Genomic DNA, 27,091 nt, shown 5'->3' with positions numbered 1-27,091 from the left:
GGACTTCGAGATGCAGTGCCCGATCGAAATACTGTACCCCGACGGGTTGCAGCGTTTAGAAGTACTGGATCTGTGATGAAAAGGAAACCACCTGGTCTTCCCCGTTCAGTTCGTACTCCGGAAAACGTAGACCGAGTGAGAACGGCACTCCTTGCTAGTCCGAAACGATCGGCTAGACGACAGGCTGTAGCGCTGGGTGTGTCACGTCGTTCGCTTCACCGCATCCTACATCTTAAGTTTCACCCGTACAAGTTAATGATAGTCCAGCAGCTTAGTGAAGGGGATTTTGTGCAGCGCAGAGAGTTTTGTCGCGTAATGGATGAAATTTTTGGGGAAGATGAAGATGCTACAGTCTTCATGAGTGATGAAGCACATTTTCATGTAGACAGTTACGTCAAAGTTCAAAATTGTCGGTACTGGGCGCCGGGGAACCCACATGAATTACACCAAAGACCTCTCCACAGTTTTAAAGTAGCAGTTTGGTGCTGCATTACAAAGATGAGCATTGTTGGACCCTATTTGTTTGAAGAGGAAGGAACTGCAGTTACTGTGACACCAGCGCGCGACGTTAAAATGTTAAACAACTTTCTTCGTCCAGAACTTGAAAGGCGTGAGAGCACTGGAGAGAAATATGGTCTCAATAGGACGGTGCCACAGCTCACACGGCGAGAGCGCCCATGGAAGTGGTTCGACAAATGTTACCAGGACATCTTATTTAGAGATATGGCGATGTTTACTGGACCCCTCGCTCACCCGATTTGTCGATATGCAGCAACTTCTTTTTGTGGGGATATTTAAAATCAAAAGTATACATGAACAAGCCTCGAGCAGTCGATGACCTGAAGAATTCCATTCGTCAGGAGATTGAAGCCGTGCCGAATGAAATGTGGAGAGAGCCATGCGTAACTTTCGGGAGAGGATTCAAATTTGTATCCAGCAAAAAGGACGTCACCTCCAAGACATTATTTTTCGAATCTAATAAAGGTACGTATATTTCAAAACTGCAATAAAAATCGATGACTTAATGCTTGTTTAAATTTTTATCACACCGTGTCCCAGTCATTCAATAGTGGAAAACATGCGTTTCCTCTTCTCCACCCTGCATATAGTATGAAACATACTGTATGATATGAATAAAAGAAGAAAAAAAAAACACAAGACATTGGTGTCCAGTGCTGATCTTTCGCTGTGTGGGTTAGTTACCGGCGTGTCACACTCTTGCGTTTTCAATGCTCACCATTAGCATGGTTGTTAGTTTACTATATTGTATCGCAGATAACTCTCCGGACGTCTCGCGCACAAATACTGCCGTACAGTATAGCGCTAAATTTACGCTGCGCTAGAAGACGCGTATCTGACACACGACGTATTCTTGCAGTAGACGCCTGGTGCAGAACGGGCGGTTCTCACGTAGCAGCCGACCCCGCCCCGACAATATCGATCCGGTTCTCATATTCATACACGCGACTTCCTGGTTTTTCCAACGTTTACGTCTAATTCGGTACATTTATTGACGCGTATTGCGCAATACGCTATAATAGTAAAAAGGAAAGGAGGACCCCAACGGCATAATATCCGTGAGGTATGTCTATCACACTGTGCGGAACATCATCCACCACGACCAAGTTCCTCATTTCGGAGTGATATCAGCAAGTGGCATTGTAATGTTCCTTTCGGGCACATACGAAATTACATCTATCGATTTTTTTCGTTAATAACTACGAGTCTTGAGTTCTGTATACATGGAAGTCCTGTACCCGATCAGAAATCCCGTACAATACTTGGTAAGCTCATATTTTATTCACAAAACAATAGTTCAGAAATGTATCGAAGGAAACTTCCTGGCAGATTAAAACTGTGTGCCGGACTGAGACTCGAACTGGGGACCTTTGCCTTTCGCGGGCAAGTGCTCTACCGAGTTCCCAGTCTCGGTCTGGTGCACAGTTTTAATCTGCCAGGAAGTTTCATGTCAGCGCACACTACATTGCAGAGTGAAAATCTCATTCTGGGAATGTATCGAATGTCTCCCGGAAGTCAAGCGACGTGGCATCAATCTGCTCGCCTTTGCCGGCCGTTGTGGCCGAGCGGTTCTAGGCGCTTCAGTTCGGAACCGCGCGACTACTACGGTCGCAGGTTTGAATCCTGCCTCGGGCATGGATGTGTGTGATGTCCTTAGGTTAGTTAGGTTTAAGTAGTTCTAAGTTCTAGGGGAGTGATAACGTCAGATCTTAAGTGTCATTGTGGTCAGAGCCATTTGAACTATTTTTTTGATCGCTTTTGCCTTCAGCACTCACGATCTCATGGAAGAACAGAAAGGGTTGAATTTCGCAAGATCTCTGTTTGTGGAATCCATGCTGGTTACTGTAGAAGAGATTTCCGTTCTCCAAAAACGTCATAAACCGTGAAAAAGACACCGAAGTCACAGCTATAAAGGTCGATGTAATTGTAGCTATCATTAACGCCTCAGTAGGATCTTCTACACAGTGCGAGTTATATTCCGGAAATTCATTTTGGTAATATGTTGGTAATTCATGGATTTTTACTTTATGTAAGAGTTCAAGGATGCAGTGATTTGTTCCTAGTGTCCAATGTATAGGTCGAAAAAGTTGTGACGGAAATAAAAGGTGGTTCAAGAGTGGAATTAAAATTCACGATGGAAGGATATCAGTGATTAGATTCACCAATTACGTTCCTATCCTCAGTGAAAATGAAGAAGAATTGAAGGACCTGTCGAATGAGGTGAACGGTAATAAGTACACAATAAGGACTCAGAATAAACCGTACAAAGACGAAAGTAATGAGGACAGCGAGAAATGAGAATAGCGAGAAACTTAACATTAAAATTGGTGGTAACGAAGCAGACGAAGTTAAGAAATTCTGCTACCATAAAAGGAAACTAACCCATGACGGACGAAGCAAGGAGGACACGGATAGCAGATTAGCACAGGCAGAAAGGCCATGCCTGGCAAAGAAAATACAGGTAGGCAAGAATTTGAGGAAGAAATTTCTGGGAAAGTACGATTGGCGCATAGCATTGTATGGTAGTGAATCACGGACAGTAGGAAAACCGGAACAGAAGATGATCGAAGCATTTGAGATGTAGCGCTAGGGAAGAACGTATAAAATTATGTGGACTGATAAGGTATAAGGAGGTTACCCGCAGAATCGGCGAAGAAAGAAACATTTGGAAAATACTGACAAGAAGAAGGGACAGGTTTATAGGGCATGTGTTAACAGGTCAGCGAATAACCTTTGTAGTACTGGAGGGAGTTGTAGAGGGTAAAACTGTAGATGAAGGCAGAGATTGGAAGACGTCCATGAAATAACTGAGGTCGAATGGCGCAAGTGTCGTTCTCTGAGATGAAGAGGCTCGTGCAGCAAAGAAGCTCGTGGAGGGCCAATTCAAACCAGTAAGAAGGCTGATGACTATTAAAAAAAAAAGGGGGGGGCAGCAGTCCCAACAGTTATTTCATACGAACTTTGCTATCACTATGTATTCTCGCTGGGTCCTATATCTTCTCATTGTTAATCAACAGCAAGGGCGTACAAGAGTTGAAAAGAGTGTGAAGTTATTATCCACATTCAATGAAGTTGCGAAATGAGTTGGATGGATAGATTGTAACGTCTGGTCGACATCTGGGCTATTAGAGGAGGGTCGTCACGCAGATTGACTAGGATTCGTGCGAGAGTCGGTCGTCTTCTACTCCAAGGAACCGCCACAGCAATAATCTAAAATGATTTTTCGAAATACCGAAACTCCTTATGCGGGGGGGGGGGGGGGGGGGGATCTGAACCTCACAAATAGATCCGTACAAAGGCCGAGTGTGTTAGCCACTGTCACCGCACTCGGACTGCAAACTGACCGGGAACTCGACACTGCGTACTTCACAGAAGAAGAAACATGGATGTGCAAGTATTATCCGACAATGAAAAAAGATTAGAGTTTAAAGTCCCGTCGACAATAACGCAATTAGAGGCGGAACAAATCGCCCGTGTTCTCTCAAAGGAACTATAATAACCGGAATCGGACGCGACCAGAAGATGCTTGCTGTCCGGCCGAGGGCGTCCACGGTGATTGGTGAAAACAACGGAAAACTAACAACAGGGATGAACGAGCAACGAGGACAACAAGGCAGTGTGAGAAGCCCGGAGAATAAACAGTATCGAGAAACTAGACGTAGCAATATCAGGAAGCAAGCAATGCTACGTAGAATAAACAATACGACAGCGGCACTCGGTACATGACTGAGGTCCGGAGCCTTTTTTTTTTTTTCTTTATTGTATTTCAATTCCCCATCGGGGCGGGCTGGCAGCAGCATATGCGCTGCTCTTCAGCCGAAAGACATAGAACAAACAGGAGAAGACATTTAAAAATAACAAAGGAGAGAATATGGTGAACATAGATATAAAAAAGGGGGAACATCATGGAAGACACAAAAAAAAACTGTGAAAACTGTTTAAAAGTAGCACACACAAAAAGCCACACACTGCGACAAGTGCCCGCATCTCGTGGTCGTGCGGTAGCGTTCTCGCTTCCCACGCCCGGGTTCCCGGGTTCGATTCCCGGCGGGGTCAGGGATTTTCTCTGCCTCGTGATGGCTGGGTGTTGTGTGCTGTCCTTAGGTTAGTTAGGTTTAAGTAGTTCTAAGTTCTAGGGGACTTATGACCACAGCAGTTGAGTCCCATAGTGCTCAGAGCCATTTGAGCCACTGCGACAAGTAAAAGAACACAAGGCACAGTATGACTGGAGCATAAAAGGTATCGACAGATGGCGGAGCACATAACAAACACTGATGGCGAACCTCAAGGCAGTACACAATTAAAATCACACCTCTTGACGCACAGGAGAAACAGCACTAAACACAACACTGATGTGGCACACTGATGATGATCAAAACAGAGGATCTGCCAGGCGCAAGGAGATGAGGGAGACTGGAAGAAGGGAGGGAGGGGAAGAGATGGGGGAGATGAGCGGGGGGCGCGCTGAAGAGGGCCAGGTAGGAAGGGACGTGGGAAGGAAAGAGGCAAGTATGGGGTGCAGGGTCTCAGGGGAGGGGGGGGGAGAAGGAGGAAAATCCGCTTTGGGAGTAGAAGAGGAAAAAAGGGGCCCTGGGGAGGGGGAGCGTGGAACAAGGCCAGGTTATAGTTGGAAGGAAGGGTAGACGTCACGGCGAAGTTCGTCATCCGGGAGGGGGAGGCGTTGGAAATTGCCCTGATGAAGGAGATGGAGGGTGTGGAGGTGGAGAGAGGGAGGGATACAGCGATAGAGGCGCGGCAACGGGCGTGGGGTGGACAGGAAGGAGGAAACCAGAGGGTGGGGGGGATCAAGCCTGCGGACAATGTAAAGGATGCGGAGATGTTGGAGGAACAGGAGAAGGTGGGGGAATGGGATCAGTTCATACAGGAGCCGAGTGGAGGAAGGAAGGCGGATACGGAAGGCAAGGCGGAGCGCATAGCGTTCAAGGATTTGGAGGGCCATGTAAAAGCGGGTGGGGGCGGAGATCCAGGCAACGCTGGCATAACAGAGGATAGGACGGATGAGGGATTTGTAGGTGTGGAGGATGGTAGAAGGATGCAATCCCCATGTCCGGCCAGATAGGAGTTTCAGAAGGCGGAGGCGGGAAATCCGGAGCCTCTGCCCTCCTAGCTTTATAGCGCGGCCGCGGGCGCCGATAGGCTGGCGCGAAGGGCGCGGTCCGAGCCTAGTGCTGAGGCGGCGACAGCAGCGCTTCTAAATATTAGGAACGCCGCCGGGCGTCGAGGTCCACGCGTTCTGATCGGATTTCGAACTCGCCGACCCGGTATACCAGAAGAACCAACCAGGCACTAGCCTTAAGCGATTTAGGGATACAAGGCAAAGCCTCAATCTAAACGGCCAGGCGCGGATTTGAATCGTCATCCTCCCGAGGGGAGTCCAGTATCTTAGCAATGCGGCACCTACACTGAAGAGCCAAGGAAGCTGGTACACCTGCCTAATACCGTGTAGGGCCGCCGCGAGCGCGCACAAGTGCCGCAGCATGGAATCGACTAACGTCTGAAGTAGTGCTGGAAGGCTGCAGGGCTCTCCATAAACCCGTAACAGTACAAGGGGGTGGAGATCTCTTCTGAACAGCATCTTGCACGGAATCCCTGATATGCTCAATAATGTTCGTGTCTGGGGAGTCGGGTGGCCAGCGGAAGTGTTTAAACTCAGAAGAGTGTTCCTGGAGCCACTCTGAAGCAATGCCGGACGTGCGGGGTGTCGCATTGTCCTGCTGGAACTGCCCATGTCCGTCGGAATGCATAATGGACATGAATGGGAGGAGGTGATCAGACAGGATGCTTACGTACGTGCTACCTGTCAGAGTCGTATCTAGACGTATCAGGGGTGCCATATCACTCCAACTGCACAAGCCCCACACCATTACAGAGCCTCCACCAGCTTGAACAGTCACCTGCTGACATGTAGGATCCATGGATTCATGACGTTGTCTCCATACCCGTACACGTCCGTCTGCTGATACAATTTGAAACGTGACTCGTCCGACCAGGCAACATATTTCCAGTCATCAACAGTCCAATGCCGGTGTTGACGGGCCCAGAAGAGGCGTAAAGCTTCGTGTCGTGCAGTCATCGACGGTACACGAGCGGGCATTCGGCTCCGAAAGCCCATATCGATGATGTTCCGTTGAACAGTTCAGACGCTGACACTTGCTGATGGCCCAGCAATGAAATCTGTAGCAATTTGCAGAAGAGTTGCATTTCTGTCACGCTGACCGATACTCTTCAGTCGTCGTTGGTCCCGTTCTTGCAGGATCTTTTTCCGGCCGCAGCGATGTCGGAGGTTCGATATTTTACCGGGTTCCTGATACGGTATACTCGTGAAATTGTCGTACAGGAAAACCCCCATTTCATCGCTACCTCGGAGATGCTCGTGCGCCACTGTAACATCACATTCAGACTCACTTAAATCTCAATAACCTGCCATTGTAGCAGCAGTAATCGATATACAGGCGTTGCTGACCGCAGCGCCATATTCTGCCTGTTTACATTGTATTTGAATACGCATGCCTATACGATTTGCGTTGGCGCTTCAGTGTAGTTAAGCAACGAAAGATCATACTCGACCGAGGTGCTTGGAAAACGATTTCTCTCCGGCGAAAGCCGAGGAAGTTGAAGTGAAGGACAAATGACGTTTACGGTACTTCTTTTCACAAAAAGGAAGTCCCAACGAGCTCAGTGTATAGTGAATGACAGAATAGTGCCCGTAAGTCAAACCCATCACGACTCTTAAGATAATGGCAATACGCCCAGCAGAGAACTAGCGACTTTTTATGCCTTGAAAGCGCCTGTGTAAGGACGTATTCCATTCTCTTGAAGTGAGCTCCTATAACTTCTAGATCTATTTCTCCATCAGTACTCCGCAAGCTGCCTGATGGTGTGTGGTGGAGAGTACTTCTGGCACAACTAACTAGTTCGCGTTTCCCTGTTCCACGAACGAATGGTGCGCGGAAAGAATGATTGCCCTCTGTACTGGCTCTAATTTTTCAAATTTTCTCGTTGTGGTCGCTTCGCGAGATGTACGTGTGTGTGGAGGGGGGGGGGGGAGGGAGGGGGGACGTTATATGTTGTCCAACTCTTCCCGGAAAGTGCTCTTTCCAAATTTCAGTAGTAATCTTTCCGTGATACACGACGCCTCTCTTGTAACGTCTGCCACTGGAGTTTGTCGAGCGCCTCCGTAACGCTCCCGTGACGAAGCGAGCCGCTCTTCGTTGGATCTTCTCTATCTCTTCGAACAGTCCTGTCTGATAAGGATACGATACCGGCGTGCAATACTCAACAATCAGTCGAACAAGTGACTTAAAAGCCACTTCCTTCGCGGATGAGTTACATTTCTTTAAGATTCTTCCTACTAATCTGAGTCTGGCATCTGCTTTTCTTACTACGTATTTGTTTTGTGTGGCCATTCCACCCACGGTATCTCTGGACAAATACTCGTAGACATTTTACTGCAGATACTGTGGATTTATTTTCCTATGTATGCACAATATGTTACATTTATTTACGTTCAGGGGTCAACTGCCAGAGACCGCACCATTCATTAATCCTTTGCAGGTATTTCTGTAAATCGATACTATCTTCTAGCGTTACTACTTTCTTGTAGACGGCAACCGCATGGTCTGCGAACAGTATTAAAGAACTTCCGACGCTTACTACTAGATCGTTCATATACATTGTAGACGCAATAAAGTCTTGAATTCCGTCACAAATGTGGCTCGTTAAGTTCGCGTTTTTTTCTCCTTTTTTTTCTCACTAAACGGCAGTGTGGGACGGTGTCACATGCCTTCTTGAAGTCATGGAAAACGGCATCAACCTGAGCGCTGTTGTCTACAACACTATGGATGCCATGAGGAACAGAGAGAGCCGAGTTTCGCTGTATCTCCGTTTGTGGAATCCACGCTGATTTTTGTAGAGAAGGTTTTCGTTCTCCAAAAGCGTCATAATTCCTGAGCATGAAACACGTACCATAATTGTACAACAGCTTCACATCGACTATACAGGCTTATAATTATGTGTACCTGTCATCAGTCACTTCAGCATATTCAAAAATGGTTCAAATGGCTCTGAGCATTATGGGACTTAACATCTGAGGTCATCAGTACCCTAGAACTTACAACTACTTAAACCTAACTAACCTAAGGACATCACAAACAGCCATGCTCGAGGCAGGATTCGAACCTGCGACGTAGCAGTCGCGCGGTTCCAGACTGAAGCGCCTAGAACCGCTCGGTCACACCGGCCGGCTCAGCGTATTCCCGGAGATGAAGGAATGAACGCGCGAACTACGTTTCTCATGTGAGTGGGAGACCATTCTTGATTATCTGAATGATGCGAACCTTTCTGTTGAGGTACAGAACAAAGAACTTCTTACAAGATACTAGAAGACAAAGTTGCATGCGTTTCAAGAGAGTCCTTGAAAGTGTACGAAAGTGCCACTGACGCTGAAGAAATCCTAAACAAAGAGCTCTCTCTCTCTCTCTCTCTCTCTCTCTCTCTCTCTACCTCCCTCCCTCTCCATCCCCCCGGTTGAATTAAGTTGTTTTGTTTTAGTCCTGCTGACGGTTGCGTAACGCAGCACTGCCTCTTCGTGCCACTTCCTACTGTGCGTTCCAATAGTCATGACCTCGACTGCGAAGGCTGCAGTCACGGCCAAGTTCTTACACAACTACTCCCACTGACACTCACCTTTAGTTGTGCTTAATTGTGATACCTGTCACAACACGAACTCTCGGTAGGCGCCAAATGAATGGCTTGACGAAGTGACTCAGCTGGCATGCACACACAGAAAGTCTTCTTCACGAATACAAAACCGCCCTCATCGCATTTTTCTTGCCTCGAAGGCTAGAATAACGTCTTTGGCTTTTGTAGCACGTTCGACAGCAACGAACGGGGATTGCTTTTATTCCGTCGCCTTGCTACTGTTCAAATCCGCCTAAGTGGACAACAACACAGCTAACGCACACCTGTGCTACGCCACTTGCACTCTTGGGCAACCGGTTCGTATCCCCGTGCTGATACATAAGATAACCTTAAAGTCTTCTCCGATTAAGAAATTTTTTTTTCTAAGGAATTAAGCTGAATGCAGGTATGTGGTTTGTTGCAAATCGTAGCTTAACTGAACGTTTTTAGTGAACACACTTACACATGTATATGCCGTCTTTTGGGACTGGTAGTCTAACTTATGAAGTTTTTTTGGATTGACTTCTGTCTCAGTTATAGGAATTTCATCCACGGACAGAGTTTCAACAACATGTGCACCACCACAGTGGGGATTACTTTTCGCCAGTTCTTGTATGAAACATTTCCGGACAGATGGATCGGTAGGGGTTGTCCAGCATCATGGCCACCACCATCACGAAAGGTAACCCCCTTGGAGTTTTTCGTGGGATTACGTTACGTCCAATTCCCACTACGTAAACTCTTACGGCACGAATACGCCATGCTGTAGAGGCCTTGACGGAAGATGTTGGCAAAGACACAAAAACAAATCGAGTATCGCCCAAACGGAGTAAATGTGGAAGTCTGTCCATAAAAAAAATATATGTTAAGGAACCGTTTGCAAAAAATTATACAGCTGTAACTAGCATAGTTCCATAGAAATAAATTTTTGTAATCAGGCAAAGACTTAATGTTCACCCTGTCCTTTTTGTCACCAGTGGCTGACGAGAGTAGTAGAGGAGCGGGTGGTGGTGTAAAACTGCCGATCACCAGACTCGACACCATCAGGTCATGGATTGGTTCAAATGGCTCTGAGCACTACGGGACTTAACTTCTGAGGTCATCAGTCCCCTAGAACTTAGAACTACTTAAACCTAACTAACCTAAGCACATCACACACATCCATGCCCGAGGCAGGATTCGAACCTGCGACCGTAGTGGTCCTGCGGTTTCAGACTGTAGCGCCTAGAACCGCTCGGCCACTCCGGCCGGCAGGTCATGGATTATTTTACTAGGTTATTCGCGGTGTCTCTCGCATGAGGGTACGGTTCTCGGAGGAGGAGTGGAGGGGGAGAGCTCTAAAGTGCCAACAATTTCAATAATAATAATAATAATAATAATAATAATAATAATCTTCTGTTTCTTGTGCGTTTGTACGGCATCGGCGCAGCGTCGTCATGATTATTAAACGAATGTCGTGTGATTAATTTGAGGGGTGGCGGGATGCGCTTCCTGTCGCCACCACTACCAGCATGACCGCCGCTAATAACACGGACACGTTGTTACTCTGTGAGCGTGCTCGTCTCCGTCACCTGGACGAGACGGTGTCCGTTAAGAGGCACGACGAGGAAGCCTTCCAAGTGGTTTTAACTGCAGGGGTTTGCATAAGGCTGTGAGTCACACAAGTTCATACACAATACTTGTCCCCAGTACAGTGTAAGGTGTATGTTGCGGATTCGAGCTTCACTTGGGGCATGGGTTTTGGACACGGCGATACTGAACATCTCCTGTATACAAATTAGGGCATCTGTATTAATGTACCTCTAATGTGGTTACCCGGTCACAGTTGCCGACTGCCTACCTAAAAGCTGCCAGACACAACATAAAATTTGATTTTCAGTATTTCATAAGATGATTGACCGAATTCAAGAATTTAAATGCTTTCACTGTCCATTCATTAAGAGGCATAATGTTATGTTAAGAGATTATCACAATATGACCAGTATTACACTTCTACATCAACGTCGATTTTCCGCAAGGCTCCGACGTGGGTATACACGCACCGACATATAGACAAGGGATCAGTGAGGCTTTCGTCTCTTTCCGACGTGCGTGTGGCAAATGCGGAAATGTGAACTAAGGCGACGCGTCCACACAGGACGAAAGTGCTGTTATCCTTTTCTTGGCTGCCGAAGGACGAACACCGGTAGACCTTCATCGGAGAATGAAGGAAGAGAAATAACGGCGCGCAATTAAGACGAAACGTCCGGGAAAACCGCGACAAGGAGGGCTGCTGCTTCACGATAACGCACGTCGCCATATCGCAAATGTGACGCAGAAGTTTCGCCAAATCGAGAGGGAGACCGCCGAGCACCCGCCCTACAGTCCCGATGTCGCCTGCGGTTCCTTAAAGACCTTGAAGAATCGACGATTCTTGTCGGACGAGGATGGCCAGCAAGCAGTTATGGACGACTTCCTCGCGTAACAGGATACAGTGTTTTGCCAAACGCGTATCTTCACCTTGATGCGTCGGTAGGATGTTTGCGCCAATGCTCTCGGCGATTTTGCCTGACTGCTATGCCAATTCTGGACTGTACGGCCTTCGAACGGAAACTTTTTGACCACCCGTTCCAAATGACTGAACAATGCATTATAATAACCTCCTAAGATAACAACTGTCTAAGATAAGAGCTGAAAAAGTTTTGTGCTATTGGACATCGAAAACTCAGCGTCTTTTTATTGCGGAGTTGAATGTCTTCGAATAAGTGCATATTTCGCTGAATGCCAGGCAAGATTTAACAGTTTCATGAACGTTGGACGCAAATGTAGAGCAGAGTAGAGGATCATACACTCCTATGAATTTCTGCCACACAGATGCTTATGTACAAAGATGGCGATTTACAAAGACGTTACTGTGGCAAAAAGTGTGTTTGTCGGAGAAGTTAAAGATGTAAATAGACGTTGCAATCGGCACAGATGTTACAATAAATGTAATAAATGTAAACAAAGAAAGAAATTCAGTTCATCATAAAGACTGTCGAAACAGAACATATGTTAACTTTTGTGAAAGACAAAAAAATATTATGGAAGTAGATATTATGACACCTTGTTTGCAGTTTGCACTATGATAATTTTTATGCATTATGTAATATATAAGAAACACAAAAGCCGGCCGAAGTGGCCGTGCGGTTAAAGGCGCTGCAGTCTGGAACCGCAAGACCGCTACGGTCGCAGGTTTGAATCCTGCCTCGGGCATGGCTGTTTGTGATGTCCTTAGGTTAGTTAGGTTTAACTAGTTCTAAGTTCTAGGGGACTAATGACCTCAGCAGTTGAGTCCCATAGTGCTCAGAGCCATTTGAAGAAACACAAAACTAAGTCAACTCTTATCTTAGGAAGTTGTTTGCGCTATTATAATTCATTGCTAGGTCATTTACAATAAAACAGTCCTTTCTTTCTTACATCGATTTTCTGCTGTAGGGCACAGCTACCCCAAGGGACCTTCGCCAGAGTCAACGAACATCATGTAAGAAAAATGTAATTTTAAGTGTGAACAGCCGTCTGAAGATGAATCTTAGTTCAAAAAAAGGAGGCAGAGAGGTTAATATATACGTGCATGTGCTAAACCCCTCCGTCAAAAATATCTCTCCTTCATCCCCCTCTGTGGTACCACAGATGACGTGTCACTGATCTCATTTGTACTAAGACTGCAGCACACGCTAACTGCGTATATGCTTCCACCGGCCTGAGTGGGATGCATACGTTCTAATAAACGTTCACAAACCTGCAATCTTCTATAGGTGTTGTCTCCTGCGCAGAAAACAGCATAGGTCGTGAATTCGTTAACTTGATAACAAACTCTTAGCGAGGAATTGATATTGTTTGAATAATTAAATTTTCCATTAGTTCCTTTATACGGAATGAAACTCGCTTTTTAGTAACAGTATACGCGAAAGTTCACAATTATATTCCACTTTATGAAGCAGAAATTATTTCGAATCTTCGCATTTTCATAAAAATGAAACGATGAACTGCGTATTTGCGTACCTACTGTTCAAATCGTTCTCAATTACGCATCCAAACGACCAGAGATTGCTAACTAAGCTCTTAACCGATACCAACTAAGGCAGACAGCATGTCTGTCTTCCGAGACCGCCGAACCAGTTTTGATCTAACAGCCGATCCATTTCGCCAGCCATTCAAGTTAGACGCCATCCGAACGTCTCCGAAGTGCTTCGTCTGCCTTTTCGTTTGGCAAGTGTTTACTATTCTGCTGGTAATTAACGCTTTTCATATAATAGAATGGTAGCCTACTACTGAAAGATGCTTCTATATGAAATGCAAGTAAATTCTCTGTTCAGTTTTTCTAATATTAATAACAGAAAATTATCATTTTGGCGCGCAACGAACGAACGGAGTAGCCAAACGCGGAGAAGGATTTAGGCTGTTTTTCTCACGGTACCCGTACCGAACAAACCATCTGTCATCGGTACCTCGCACCACATTACGTCGTCTTGACATTGCTGCCTTCTCAATTGCTCTATGAAGAGCTTCTTGTGGCCGAATATCATGGCTGTAACGCCAGAAATATTACAACCTGTTTGTTAGAAACTGGTAAGGACGCTATTTGTTTCTAACCTATCTTTGGCACAGAGAGGGGTACAATACGCTGCTATAAAACTTTTTGATAAATTACCAGATGGAATAAAATGTGTGACAGACAGCAGTAACAGTTTCAAAAACAAATTGAAATCATATCTCCTTGACAACTCCTTCTATACCATGGATGAATTCTTGAATATGAGTAAATAAATGTGGAGATATAGTATATGCATTTTGTGCAATTTAAGGGAATGGGATAGACAACAGAAATATTTAGGTATAACACTAATATAAATTTTAAAAAAAACTTGTTTCCTGTGCGCATTTCTTGTGCATTTGACACGTTCCACATATAACGGTTTTCCGTGCTATTGATCAATGGAACACGTAACTAACTAACTCTAATACTGGCTACTGTCTTCACTCCACTGTATTTGTTGTGTCTAGACAAGACAGTCTAGACACAAGGCGAGGAAGCCGAAAGGGCACGCGCTTAATTCACGCAATATTGCTTAGGTCTGAAACAGGATACGTAATGAATGCTATAAAGAAAAGTACGTAGCTGCTGGAATACTTAACTTTAATCCATCATTTGTGTACAGCATTCTTGATGATACAAGTGAGGCTCTCTCTAGAAATGGTTAATGGCGCCTTGCTAGGTCGTAGCCATGGACTTAGCTGAAGGCTATTCTAACTATCTCTCGGCAAATGAGAGAAAGGCTTCGTCAGTGTAGTCGCTAGCAAAGTCGTCGTACAACTGGGACGAGTCCTAGTACGTCTCTCTAGACCTGCCGTGTGGTGGCGCTCGGTCTGCAATCACTGACAGTGGCGACACGCGGGTCCGACATGTACTAATGGACCGCGGCCGATTTAAAGCTACCACCTAGCAAGTGTGGTGTCTGGCGGTGACACCACATTATTTTTGCACAGCCACGACGCCACCACGTCAGTTTCCGACAAAACAGCACGTTCCACATGTGTCGAGCCAACCCAGCCGAGCAGCAAGATGACGCTGCGACCCGGTGTCCTAGAAACGCGGCGCAGTTAAGTGAGCCCTTTAGACGCAGCACGCAGGCCACGGCGTGTCGGCTAGCCGTCCGTTCAGGAATGCGCCGTCACCGCGTCCACTTTCGCCTGCTTCCAGATCGCAGCGTCACACCTTGCTTTTGCACTCCGCGCTAGCTTAAGGGGCTCCGGAACGCCCTATACTTGCAATGTTAAAATAACGCTTATAAATTACATCTTTCCTCACAAAGTATTTGAGGTAGGAAGTTGAACTTTTTACAGATTATTTATTGGAATGTGGGCTACAACTTAACACAGGGATTTCACAAAATTTTAGTTCAGTTATTAAAGATGATTTTTTTTCAATTGTAATGAAAATTCACAACATTTTTTTGCAATTTTTTATTTATATATTCAAAAATATACAGTTTTTTTGGAAAAAGGCTGTGTTAAATTATGCAGAAGGTACTGTGTAACATTTACTGAAAGTTTCAAACAAATATGTTTGGAAGATCCTTAGAAAACATGTAATTAATATGAGAAAATAAAAGTTTTGGGAATCGAGCGACAAAGATTGGATTAACTTTTTAGTGCATTCCAGGTCCATAGGATGGATTATCTTCATCCTCTGCAAACTCCTCCTCCAGCTTCCTCTTGTTCCTCCTCCTGTTTACTCTTGCTTGTATTTCTAGACTCTTTACAGCCCTGTCTGCAGCCCGAAGGCGTTCCTTGTCTAAAGCAAGCATCGCTCGTACCATGTTAGAACCTATCTTCATTCCCATATTTCTAAATACCTTGCACCTTACAATGTTGCCATCATTGAAAGTCGCAACAGCAACTTTACTTTTACTCATTATTATACTTCAACAAAACAGAGACTCAAGAAACAGAATAAATTGCGAATATTTTCGAGATAACGACAGAGTAAATAAACATGAAACAATCGACAATCACACCAGCGATATATATTGAACCATCACACGTTAGCCACAACACATATTTTATCTCACATCACTAAAATGTAACTGATGAACACGGACGTTAATAATAACACCATTTGACAGCAATTTAACAGCGCCACAGTGGGTCACGCCCATATAGAACACATTTAAAAAAAATTTAAAAATAGTTGTAGTCTTCGGAATTGAATAAATTATATATCTATTAAAAGGTAATAGTCTGCAGATTCAGAAAACGCAAAAAAGTAAAAATTGAACTTTTCATGATTTTGAGCCTTTCCGGAGCCCCTTAAGCGAACGGTACGACTGAAAACAAGGGGGAAATAAAAGCTGATACGCATCCCGAAGACATGCAGCTCTTTTGTAAGATTCGGTGATAATGATATTCTCTTGTGGGAAAACAGTCCGCTATTCGCATTTCCGGGTGTGGACTACTTCAGGACGATCTTGCCACTAGGAGAAAGAGAACTGGCGTTCTACGGGTCGCAGCGTGAAGTGTTGGATCCCTTGATGGAGTAGGTAGGTTAGAGGATTTAAAAAACGGGGATGGGTAGTTTGAGATTACATATAGTGGGAATTAGTGAAGTGGAGTTGTAGGCACAAAAGTGTCGTGACCAGGCGATTCCTCTCAGAGAGGTCACAGTTCGTAGTGATACACGGTAAATCATCGAGTACAACAGAAGTGATATCTGGCGTTCCGCAAGGTAGTGTCATAGGCCCTCTCCTGTTCCTGATTTACATAAATGCTCTAGGTGATAATCTGAGCAGCCCCCTTAGATTGTTTGCGGATGACGCAGTCATTTACCGTCTAGCAAAATCATCAGACGATCAATTCCAACTACAAAAATCTAGAGAGAATTTCTGTATGGTGCGAAAAGTGGCAATTGCCACTAAACAAAGAAAAGTGCGAGGTCATCCACAAGGGTACTAAAAGAAATCCGATGCATTTTGGGTATACGATAAATGGCATAAATCTAAGGGCTGCCAATTCGACTAAATACCTAGGAATTACAATTGCGAGCAACTTAGATTGGAAAGACCACATAGATAATATTGTGGGGAAGACGAAACAAAGACAGCGCTTCGTTAGTGGAACACTTAGAAGATGCGACAAAGCCACTAAAGAGAGAGCCTACATTACACTTGCCCGTCCTCTGCTGTCATATTTCTGCCCGGTATGGGATCCTTACCAGGTAGGATTGACGGAGGACATCCAAAAAGTGCAAATACGGGCAGCTCGTTTCATGTTATCGCGCAATAGGGGTGAGAGCGTTACTGATATGATACGCGAGTTGGGGTGGCAGTCACTGAAACAAAGACGGTTTTCTTTGCGGTGAGATCTATATACGAAATTTCAGTCACCTGCTTTCTCTTCCGAATGCGAAAATGTTTTGTTGGCACCCGCCTACGTAGGGAGAAATGATCACCTTAATAAAAATAAGAGAAATCAGAGCTCGAACGGAAAGATTTAGCTGTTCCTTTTCCTCAGAGCCATTTGAACCATTTGTGTTCCTTTTCCCCACGCGCCATTCGAGAGTGGAATGGTAGAGAAGTAGTATGAAAATGATTCGATAAACCCTCTGCCAGGTACTGAAGTGTGAATTGTAGAGTAACCATGTAGAAGTAGGTGTAGATGTACTTTCGTCCGACCATTACCGAGAGTTCTTTGATTGCTCTGGGAGAAGGCTCGTCAATCTAGAGCATATGAAATATTCGTTCATTTTATTACATCAATGAATAAAAGATTTACTTAACTTTGACACACTTCTTTCCCACATGAGTACTGGATAATTTACAACTGTCATTCACTATGAAAGCATCACTTGAAGCACTAAGGAACCAACTATTTTCTTGAGGTACAATGCTCGACATTCGCAACAGCACAAGTTGCAAGAACCACCCACTCGTACTAAACCTCCAGCAATGTCTTAGTTTAGCTACTGAGTCCGTAAAATGGCGGCATAAGGGGCGTACAGTACAGTAGGCCACTCTTTCCCACCTTGTATTGTATTGTATGGGACTGGAGACCTACAAACGACGGACAGGCTTCGTCCCCGCCGTAGCCCGCAGTGCTTCACTACCCGAAAGCCGGCCGCTGTGGCCGAGCGATTCTAGGCGCTTCTGTCCGGAACTGCGCTTCTGCTACGGTCGCAGGTTCGAATCCTGCCTCGGGCATGGATGTGTGTTATGTCCTTAGCTTAGTTAGGTTTAAGAAGTTCTAAGTCTAGGGGACTGATGACCTCAGATGTTAAGTCCCATAGTGCTCAGAGCCATTTGAACCAGTTTGAACAACCTCACAACAGGCTGCAGCAGTCCACTCACACCACCACCGCCCCACAGCGAACCCAGGCTTATTATGCGGTTCGGCTCCCAGTGGACCCCCCCGGGAACGTCTCACACCAAACTAGCGTAACCCCAATGTTTGCATGGTAGAGTAATTGTAGTGTACGCGTACGTGGAGACAGTGTTTGCACAGCAATCGGCGACATGGTGCAACTGAGGCGGAATAAGGGGAACCAGCCCGCATTCGCCAAGGTAGATGGAAAACCGTCTTAAAAACCATCCACAGACTGGCCGGCACATCGGACCTCGACGCTAATCCGCCGGGCGGATTCGTGCCGGGGACCGGCACGCCTTCCCGCCCGGAAAGCAGTGCTTTAAGACCGAACGGCTAACCGGGCGGGCTTCCCACGACAGTTTTGCGATAATTAAGTCAGTCCGCCCTTGAACTGACTCAGTGAGACGCCGCGTAGGAATTCTTCCCAACTGTTATGTGGAGATGAGATGCTCTCGCTGTTCCCTTGCCAGACGCGTAGCAGTGCCGTCGCATTCTGAAAGTGCAATATTACTGTCTACGTTTTATGTAATGAACCAACAAGACTTTTTTGTGCAAATAATTTTTACATGGTGCTTTCATTTAAGAATCACCGTAAAATGAACTTATTCACACTGATTGTAAGATAACTATTACCATACGAGAGCATTTTCTACTGCGTGACTAGATCGAAGGGCATCCTATAGACGAGTGCAGACTATGGCGCACAGTCTTTGAGTGTACAATCGGTGTAGATCTTTGGAATACTTAAGACAGCGGAGGATCAAACAGATAAAAGGCCGATGACATGGGAGATATGAATAGGCGAGAAAAATTGAAAAGGTCACTGAAGTAACATTCCCTCACCAATACTGAGGCCCTTGGGAGAGCCACCCATAGCAAAACTAATCCACCTGGTATGTACGATATCCAAAATAGGCAAAATACCGTTAGACTTCCAGTGAACGTAGCAATTCCATTTCCAGAGAAGGTAGGTGCCGTCTGGTGTGAATGTAACCGAACTATCAATTTAACGAGCTATGTTGGGAAAATACTGACACAAATTACTTACAGAAGAATGAAGAGTCTGGCAAACGACGAATTCAGGGAAGAATTTCCGGAGAAATTTAGGAACACGCGAGGCAATACTGACCTTACGACTTATCTTAGAAAATAGGCTGAAGAAAGTCATATGTTTATAGTATTTGTTGATTTACAGAAAACTTTAGATAATGTCCACTGGGAAACTCTCTTTGGAATTCTGAAGTTAACAAAGATGAAATACAGGCAGGGAACTGTTATCTACAACTTGTACAGGCACCAGACTGCTGCTGTACGAGTCAAGGGATGTGAAAGGGATTCAGCAGTTGAGAAGGAAGTAACACAGGGTTGTAGCCTATTCAATTAGAATACTGAGCAATCAGCAAAGGAAACCTAGGAGAAATTTGGAAAGTGGGTTATAGATCTGGGAGAAGAAATAAACAAATTAAAAAAAACCACACATATAACTGTGACAGGGACGGTAAAAGGACTTCCAAAATCAACTGAATGAAACAGATAGGATCCTGGAAAGAGGTTACAAGATGAACATCAAGAAAAGTAAAGTATCAGCAGTGGAAGGAATTAAAACTAAATCCATATGTGTTGAGGGAATGAGTTTACGAAACGACAGAGTAAAAGTAGCCGATGAGTTTTGCTATTTGGGCAGCAAAATAACTGACGACGGCTGATGTAGAGAGAGGATATAAAATGTAAACTGGCAGTGGCAAGAAAACCGTTTCTGAAAAAGATAAATTTTTAACATCGAATATAAATTTAGGAATGCGTTCTTGATCGGCCATGGTGGCCGAGCGGTTCTAGGCGCTTCAGTCTGGAACCGCGCAACCGCTACGGTCGCAGGTTCGAATCCTGCCTCGGGCATGGATGTGTGTGATGTCCTTAGGTTAGTTAGGTTTAAGTAGTTCTAAGTTCTAGGGGACTGATGACCTCAGCTGTTAAGTCCCATAGTGCTCAGAGCCATTTGAACCATTTTTGAATGCGTTCTTGGAGGTATTTGTCTCGTCCATAGCTTTGTGTAGAAGTGAAACGTGGGTGATAAACAGTTCAGACAAGAGGAGAATAGAAGCTTTTGAAATTTGGTGCTACAGAAGAATGTTGAAGATCGGATGGGTATATCCAATAATTAATGAAGAGGTACTGAATCGAATTTGGGGGGAAAAAACAAATGAAGGGCTCGGTCGAAAGGACACATTCTGAGGCATCAAGGAATGGTCCATTTGATAATGTAGGGAAGTGTGGAGAGGGTGAGGCGCAGGGGGGGGGGGGGGGGAGGAACTAAAAATTGTAGAAATTGTAGACAGAGTCAAAGGCATGACTACAAAAAGCAGGTTGTAATGGACGAAGGTTACAGTAATTATTCTGCGAGAACAGACTACAAGGATAGACTTGCATGGAGATCTGCATCAAACCACTTTTCTGACTGAAGACCACAGCAGTAACAACAATAACATACAGCGGACTGTAGCATTACATTGTTCCGTTCCTACTCAAAAACCCTTTCCACCCCGAAAGAAAATTTCTTAAACCTGTATCTGATATGTACCAATTTCCACACGTTATGACATGTACAATCTGGTAAAAATACTGAAAAAATTCGCATAGTGATAGTTTGCTCAAGAAGTCACTAGCGTTATCGCGCTACCCAAAATTCAAGCACGTATAAAATGCAAATACCGTTTCATGAAAGTGTTTAGACACCTTACGTACGTTAAGTGAAACATTCTCAGTCTAAAATGTTGCAGGAGCTTCCTTAAACTAACGAAATGTAAGAAAACGGAGTGCATATATCTAGGTAACGCATAGCTTCGTCTTCTCGTTCAAGTTTTAAATGATCTGTTGCGCTCTGGTGGTCACAATATGAAATAAATCAGCTGCCAAGTGGAAGCGGGATCTCGCACCATCGTTGCGGTCTGGAGGTGACGCAGAAAAGTGATGTAGTTGAACCACGAATTAAAACCGAACTCGCATGATCGTCGAGCCATGGTGGAAAGGGTTGTACAAATCATCCTCAATACGCAGAAGTACAAGATGCAGGTAAAACACTCGGCATACCACTATAGGACAAGTCAAAGAAATCCGCAGTTGTAGCCGGGTTCTCTATCTGCAATTTTTTCTATTTTGCTCGACTAGGAGGTTACCCGGTTGGAATCCAGGCGGCGGAAGAAACTTTTCCCGCCAATATTTGTCCGGCAATGGGAAGAGAGGCAGCGGTGTAAAGTTTGTTACTACCGGACTCTGCGCCAGCGTCCTGGCTTAAATTCCAAAGTTTTTACACAGTGACTCACAGAGTGACGGCTATTCGAGAGCTATAGGTTATGTAACGGCACTATGTTTTATTCCGCCCTTGTATCCATATTTCGCTCTCCAACGCCAACATCATACTAAAACTGCACCCCCGTTCGTCGCAGTAATCTGCAGAAAAAGGTTCATTTGAAACGGTTTGTGGCCTGAACTTGCATATTTCGCGATGGAAAGGCGCCATTGTGCGTGGAGAAATAAAACTTTACTAAAATGTCTCCCTCGGCATCTCACAGCCAATAAAGCTGTACGACTCACACATTCAGTAATAAAAAAAAAAAAAACAGAAAATAAACAGAAAATGCCTTTATACTTTTTAATGGACCTATTCTAGCCGGCTACGTTTGTAAAGTCGCCTGCAATTGCCATCGAATCGATGCAAACGTTGATAGGACACAACTTTGGTCACCCCTCTACATAGTTGTGATGCAGACTGCTATACAGTGCGACCAAGAGGGTTGCCTACTCTACTCCTGCTCAAACACATGGAACCAGGTTACGTTCATATTTTTTGATGGCTGTCTGAAAGGAAGTGGCCTCTTTTCAACGCGTCATTAAATTCGCCAACAGTAATCCGTCGGTATTCCCGCAAAGTAATTATTACTGCGGACATCCTCATTTGCAGAGATCTCCAGTAATGAATAACGAAATTCGTGTCAGACAAACTCATACACGGATTTTCTACTTTCGGCAAGCAGTCGCCTTAACTATGAGGCCTCCGGGTGTGGCACGAACTTCATTGTCAGTGATGTTTCCTCTTATTTCAGGCGATATTCTTTTCCGCAGTACGGACAACAAGAGAAGAGATATGATGGAGAATAGCGGCTTGTTGTGCCATGATGGTTATACAGAACTTGCAGTTCCATTCTTTCAAACTGATACCCGTGTCAGTTTTCTATTGTAGACTAGTGCTTCCCGACCTATTCCAGCAGACATCTCATTAGTATAATCTCTATTGGATGTACCCAACGTATTTAAAACGCTATTTTTTAATATATCCACAGCTTCCTTTGGTACCTATCTTGATTTAACCCATCGGGAATCCACTAAGTGCTCGAAAAAATTCCATCACAAAAATTACGATCCACGGTTTAATTTTATAATATTCGTAGCGAGGAAAAATATTGTTTTAGCTTAAATTGTGTTGAAGATTTATAACTTGGCCGGAGACACACAAAAATAAGAAAGTTTACAAATAACGAATTATTGCTATTCTGGTCATCAGTCAGAAGGCTGGTTTGAAGAGCTGTCCATGCTAATCTATCCTGTTCAATCATCTTCACCTCTGTATAACCACAACTGCCCACGTCCATTTGGATCTGCATAATGTATTCAAGCCTCGGTACCCCTCTACAATTTTTATCACCCACACTTATCAAACTGATGATTCCTTGATGCTTCAGGTGTCTCCTATCAACTGGTCCCTTCTTTATCTGGTTGTGACATAAATTTATGTTTTCCCCGATTCGATTCAGTATACCCTCATTTGTTGTTCGATCTACCCCTCTAAACCTCAGGATTCTTCTATAGCAGCACATTACAAAAGCTTCTATTTTCTTCTTGTCTTAACTGCTTAGCGACCTCCTTTCACTTCCACACAAGGCTATATTCCACACAAACACAGTCAGAAAAAACTTCCTAATACTGGCTTACATTGATATTAGGCAATAACTTCCTCTTTTTCAGTAACACTTTCCCTCCTATAGCCAGTTTACATTTTATATCGTTTCTACTTCGGCCATATTCAGTTATTTTGCTGCCCAAATAATTAAACTCAGCATCACCTGATTTAATTCGATTACATTCCATTAGCCTTGTTTTACTTTTCTTGATGTTCATCTTATATCCTCCTTTCAAGACACTGCCCCTTTCGTTCAACTGCTGTTCCAACTTCTTTGTTGTCTCGGACAGAATTGCAATATCACCGGTAAAACTTAAAATTTTTATTTATTCTCTATGGTTACAACTTGCTCAGTGTACAGCTTGAATAATATAGGGACAGGCAGGAAATCTTTTTTACGTTGTCCGACTGCTTATAACTGCTGTCTGGTTTCTGAACAAGTTGTAAATAACGTTTCGCTCCATGTATTTTATCACCGTTCCCTTCAAAATTTCGAAGAGTGTGGTCCAGTCAACAGTATCAAAATCTCTTTCTAAATCTACAAATCCTATAAACATGGCTTCGCCTTTGTTCTCCTTATTTTCTAGGTTATATCGTAGCGTCAGTATGGCATCGCCTGTTCTTACATTTCTCCGGAACTCAAACTAATCTTCCCCGTGGTCGGCTTCTACTAGTTTTTCGATTCTTCTGTAAATAATTCATGTCAATATTTTGCAACAATTTTGCAGTAAGGTATTATAGTAATTCAATGTAGGCAGTACTATTTTAATAAATAGTTGGTTATTTCTGTTGCATTTTGTGTAGCACTTGTTATCAGGCCTTTAGTGTGTGTGTGTGTGTGTGTGTGTGTGTGTGTGTGTGTGTGAGGTGGTGCTTTGTACTGAGAAGCCTAGAGATTCATGTTTAGTTTGCATCTAATAATTCTAATGCCTAATCCGTTCTGAGCGAGGTGCTCATATTTCTCTTGTTGTGTTATGTTGTGGTACGCTCTAATGCGTACCGTTCTACCAATTCAAGAACCTTCCCAGTATCAATCTATCGCGTATGGTTTCCACTGCTTGTGGCAAGCAGCTCTCTTCCAGAGGCACTAACCACAAAATTTTCCACAGAGAACGGCTCGATGGGCGGAAGAGTACCTTCGTCTGTGTCTAATGTCTAGCTATTATATGCAGTCACAGTCACAAGAGTGGGCACCTCTTCGTACATGCCATATACTATTTCGCTTGTCATTACAGGTTTAGTTTCAGAATTTGTAATCGTAAGCAATAGATAATTCTGACCAATTTAAATTGCTAAGTTTCCTTTTACTGTCGATAAAATTTCTCTGTTGCATGATATGTAGCAGAGCATTGGAGAAGAGAAGAAGATCAGTGTTTAACGTCCCGTCGACATCGAGGTCATTAGAGACGCAGCACAGCCTCGAACTGGGTCAAGGGTAGGCAAGGAAATCGGCTGTTGCTTTTCAAAGGAAACATCCCGGCATTTGGCTTAGCGATTTAGGGAACTCACGGAAAACCTAAATCAGGACGGCCGGACGGGGATTTGAACCGTCGTCCTCCCGAAAGTGAGTCCAGTATGCAAACCACTGCGCCACCCTGCTCCGTCAATGGTGAAACAATACGAGATGCTCTTCAAAGATCTGTGTTAAGGCGCTTGTTGCTTTCTCCACATATTAGTGACTCATCTTTCATACTATTTCACTTTAATTACACCGTTTGTAAGCGGCAGACCTTCAGTTGCATCGCATCGCCAACCCAAAAATTCTAGGGCCCGCTATTAAGCTACATTAATCGAGAGCTCCAAATTGTTTATCAAAGTCAACAATATAGGACGCAAGTCGAATCCACTAAATCGTAAGCGATTATCATAGTTCCAGAACAAATTTTCACTCTGCAGAAAGATGTGCATTGATCTGAACCATGCTGCCAGATTAAAATTTTGTACCTTCTCTCCTACACTACAAACTTCTCAGAAGTTCTTCCCCAAAGCATACAAGAGAATTCTTGATAACGAAATTAGGAGAGAAGGTAGTACTATATGGGCGAATAGTGTGTCGAGCTTGGGTAGCTCGGTCGGAAGAGCACTTGTCTGAGCTTCGAGTCTCGGGCTGGCGCATAGATTTAATCTGCAAGCAAGTTCGGTTCTTCGTAGTTCACTGAGGACTTTTCGGTTCACGTCGGCACGAACCTCTCCCGCATGTCGTTCTAGGTAATAAAGAAATTCCTTTCAGCGTCCCAGCAAGAAATCTTGAAAATAACGAGCGAACACTTAAATTCCAGTGAAAATACTGTACCTGTGACCCAGAATGTACATGCGTTACTTCATGTTTTTCAGAAACACATAAATCATTTATCTAGAGACGCCAAAAGGAAACTAATGCAAAGGCTTGTTTTGCGTATTTTGTTTGCTGAAATACAACTCAGTCCAAACGGTCACAGCTCCCCAAATTCCAGTGCAAGATACTGTATCGTCACAACCACGTTACCTTCACACTATTCTTTATTACTGAGAGGCATCCAGCTTACGTACAGTGCGAAGGCGCGGCGACTACATGCTTTCCTTCCTTTTTTTCTCAAATAGTAATCAAAATTACAATTTTGTATCCTCGGGTATAACGATACTACGAGGGTAAGTCAATAGTATAAAATTTTATTGTAATCAAATAGGAAACTTACAATAACATCATTTTTCGACATAGTCTCCTTGCGTTTCAACGCACTTGGTCCATCGTTGTACAAGCTTCCTGATGCCATCATAAAAAAAGGTTCTCGGTTGAGCTGCGTGCCAGGAATGCACCGCTTCTTTCACTGCTTCGTCCGAGGCAAATCGACGGTCCCATAATGCCTGCTTGAGTGGACCAAACAAGTTATAGTCAGAAGGGACAAGATCGGGACTGTATGGAGGATGATCCAGTACTTCAAATGTGAGTTTCTGGAGCGTTTCAGCAGTGTGGGCAGCAGTGTCCGGACGTGCATTGTCGTGCAACAACACAACACCTTTTGATAGCAGTCCTCGGCGTTTGCTTTGAATTGCAGGCTTTAGCCTGGCAGTAAGCATCTCACTGTAACGTACACTGTTTATTGTTGTGCCCTTTCCCCATAATGTTCCAGTATTGGACCTTGTGCGTTCCAAAAAACCATAAGCATCAGTTTTCCTGCGGACGGTTGGGTCTTGAACTTTTTCTTGTACAGCGAATTTCGATGTTTCCATGCCATATTCTGCCGTTTACTCTCCGGCTCGTAATGATGGATCCATGTTTCGTCACCAGTAATGATCCTGTCTAATAAGTTGTCCCCTTCGTTGCTATAGCGATCCAAATGTTTTTTTGCAATGTCCACGTGCGTTTGTTTATGCAACTGTGTGAGTTGCTTTGGAACCCATCTTGCACAAACTTTAAGAAACCCATGTCTGTTGTGGATGACTTCGTAGGCAGAACCGTGACTAATTTGCAGACGATGTGCCACTTCGTCAAAAGTTAATAGTCTGTCTAAGAGAATAATTTCACGTGAACGCTCAATGGTTTCTTCATTTGTGGCGGCAAACGGTCGTCCGGCTCCTTCATCGTGCGTAACACTTGTGCGACCATTTCGGAATTTTTGAACCCATTCGTAGACACTCCGTTGTGGCAAAACACTGTTCCCGTGCTGTACCGAAAGTCTTCGATGAATTTCGGCCCCTGATACGCCTTCCGACCACAAAAAACGGTTCACTGAACGTTGTCCTTCTTTGGTGCAAACAGCCGGCGGAGCAGCCATGATTAACAGCACGGCAGCGATATCGAAACTAACCTATCAGCTTGAAAATTGCAACGATATAACAACAAATAGACAAAGCATGCTTCATCAACGTAAAACGACAGTACTACCAAAATAAAAATAATTGCGAATATTTATTGACTAATCCTCGTAGATGAACAACATTGACGAGCCGCCAGATGCTTTACTTCTTAATTCCTTTGAGTCTCCCGTCGTACACAAGTGTTTATTTCAGGTTCTACAATATATTCCATTAGAACTACTGACGGCCTTGGGAGAGCCA

General features: G+C 44.4%; 1 protein-coding gene across 1 annotated transcript in view; it reads right to left on the bottom strand.

The window, feature by feature from the left end:
* Nucleotides 1-27,091, bottom strand: part of LOC126161322 (PRL-1 phosphatase) — a 656,036-nt gene that overhangs the window by 533,104 nt on the left and 95,841 nt on the right. The gene's annotated exons all lie outside the window — the stretch shown is intronic.

The sequence above is a fragment of the Schistocerca cancellata genome, chromosome 2, assembly GCF_023864275.1.
Source record: "Schistocerca cancellata isolate TAMUIC-IGC-003103 chromosome 2, iqSchCanc2.1, whole genome shotgun sequence".
Taxonomy (NCBI): domain Eukaryota; kingdom Metazoa; phylum Arthropoda; class Insecta; order Orthoptera; family Acrididae; genus Schistocerca; species Schistocerca cancellata.
This window is presented reverse-complemented; position numbering and strand designations above follow the sequence as displayed.